The 2,543-nt window shown below is 34.1% G+C and overlaps 1 long non-coding RNA gene across 1 annotated transcript; it reads right to left on the bottom strand.

The window, feature by feature from the left end:
- Positions 1–601: 601 nt before the first annotated feature.
- On the bottom strand, positions 602–2,011 carry LOC145799132 (uncharacterized). The gene is made up of 3 exons (XR_014341147.1): positions 1,918–2,011; positions 1,759–1,826; positions 602–656 (listed from the first exon to the last, which is right to left on the bottom strand). It is a non-coding gene; the product is annotated as an uncharacterized LOC145799132 (long non-coding RNA).
- Between the last annotated feature and the right edge of the window lie 532 nt (positions 2,012–2,543).

The raw sequence follows: 2,543 nt of genomic DNA, 5'->3' as shown, positions 1-2,543 counted from the left end.
TAACCCATCAACGCTAAATATATTATCAAGCATTCAACAACGTGCACACATTCTAGTTCCAACCATCCAAAACATTAAAAAGAAACGTCCAATTCTATATATAATACAAATTCCATACGAACCAAGTCTAATCCAACGTCAATAATTTCATTTCATACATAATAAAGGACTAACCAAATTAATTTCCAAAAAGGACATATGTACCACAACATGTCCTAACTTAAACTTGTTTGTCAGAATCTGTCTTTTACATACATATTTTAAGAAGATTATATGAAGGCTTATAAATACTAGACTAGGCACAAGTGCAAAAAAATAGTGAATGTTTCGATTTCTCTTAGCATTATCAAACCAAAGAATCTTTCTGAATCATGGCAGCGCAGCCATCATTGTCCGTTTTGCAGCCTCACGCTTCATCTCTGCTGCTTTGCCACTGCCACAGAAGTACATGTAAACATCCTGCATAATATAAATAAAATGAAAAACTAATAAGATTAATACCAAGTGTCCATGAAAATAAAATTAAAAAAATAGCCATTCAATTCTAGGTAAAACATATTTGGAAGCTACAATTTTAATTAGTATAAACAAGTACCTGCTCCCTCCTCAATTCAGCCTCCTTTGCTTGGAGTTTCTTTCTCCTTTGTTCTGAAAGCCTAGATTGCAGCAGAGGATAATGAAATTAACAAAGCCTATCTCTATGCATAAAAATAGTAAACAGGTTCAACATCCACTAAATTAGTCCAATAAAGTGAAGCTAGTTCCACTAAATTAGTCTGATAAAGTCAACTTACCCCAGTTTGAGGGGTTTAATGAATGAAGAGCATTACAACAACAACAACCCACAAAAATCATAAATAAAAATGGAGAAACAAGCGACATTTGCACTTCCATAATATTCAAGCTGGTAATGATGAACATAGTAAAGGCCAGAAATATTCTATTCAGAAGGCAAACAATTTAGCATTTGCAGTTTGCTTCCTAAGGTAAGACAGAATCACATTAAAAGCATTGAACAAGCTTCAAGAAATTTTGTAATTGAAACCAAGTGTATTTGGATTTACGTCACATTGGGACTGATAATGATGTAAATGATAGCTAACTCTCATGCTTGTAGTTTTGTCTCCTTTTTTACTTCACTGGCAATATGGACACCAACCCAACCTCACCTCTTGTTTTGTATAGTTAAAAATGATAATATATATATATATATATTGATTTATTTATGACAAAGTGAACTCAAAGAAAATGACCAGTAAGGAAATGAAGTCCTGTATAGGAGTAGTTTTGTCTAGGACATGCTTCTTTATTCTTCTAATAAGGAAATGAGCAGTACCTTCAAACAAAAACATAGAACAAGGTTTTTCAAAAATAAAGAAGCTCGGCACAGATAAGTGAGTAGACAATGGAGCATGAAGCGTGAAGACGATTCACTAATATATTATCAGCAACTGTGAAGACGATTCACTAATGCCATGTTTATCTGGCTTCAAAGACAATGGAGCATGAAGCGTCAGTTTTGGCAATACCTTTCAACTTAACAAGCTCATATCAATGGCTATAGAAGAGAAGCAAAGAAATTTAGTTATATATATATATATTTTCACACATATATATGACACAGTTATACATACCCAAATTACTCCTATATAGGACTTCAAATATAGTAGAACTAGCGTAGTTAGAAATTTCATTCAATGGGATCATTCAAAAAGTTGAGTAGAGAATTTTATGACATAATTTTAATTCTACACATACCTCAAGTAATGGGGAACACCATATTGGTGAAACAGTTGGAGGAGTTGCTATTGCCTTTTCCAACATTTCTGATAAAAATTCACTAATGCTTCATTACATTCATGAATTTAAATGCATGCAATTCAACAGAATTAACAGTACCAAATGAAGCTAGCTTACCCAAACAAGAAAATTAACGAGTTTTAGAACATGTTCACCAATATCTATTACATCCACTACCACTTCCAGAAAGAAGGGTGATTCTAGAATCAAAGAATACGGAACTCGGAACTTATGCACGAGTTCAGGCATTTTCCTACTCTATCTCTGACCAAACCAATTTCCAAGGTCCGCTTTTTGTTCCTAATTTGGGATTCAGAAAAGATTAAAAAAAAAAGAAGAAGAAGAAGAAGAAGAAGAAAAGGGAAAAAAAAAAAAACACTTTTATCATTGAGAAAGGTCAGATGCATTATGTTAAAAGCATCCAGATTAGGGCAAAATTTTCAACCCAAAAAGTAAACCAATCAACTTAGACATTCATACATGAAAAACTAAAGAAAAATCATCAGCTGAGGGAAAACCAATCCTTTCTTTATGGTCATGTCACATGGACAGTGGCAGCACATGGGTAAGACAACCAGTGTGGTTTCTTCACCTGGGCAGCAAGGACACAATGTTGCAGCAACACAGCCATGTATAAGAAAAAGCATAAGAAAGGAATAGAAGATGTTTCTTACCTCAATAGAAAGGAACATACTCTTCTAGCTCCCCCCAAATAGGGGCCTATGAGCCCACCTACAGCCCCA

This window comes from Camellia sinensis, chromosome 9 (assembly GCF_055761805.1).
Source record: "Camellia sinensis isolate YWXY chromosome 9, ASM5576180v1, whole genome shotgun sequence".
In the NCBI taxonomy this organism is placed as follows: domain Eukaryota; kingdom Viridiplantae; phylum Streptophyta; class Magnoliopsida; order Ericales; family Theaceae; genus Camellia; species Camellia sinensis.
The sequence above is the reverse complement of the archived record's forward strand: the minus strand, read 5'-3'. Positions and strand labels throughout refer to the sequence as shown.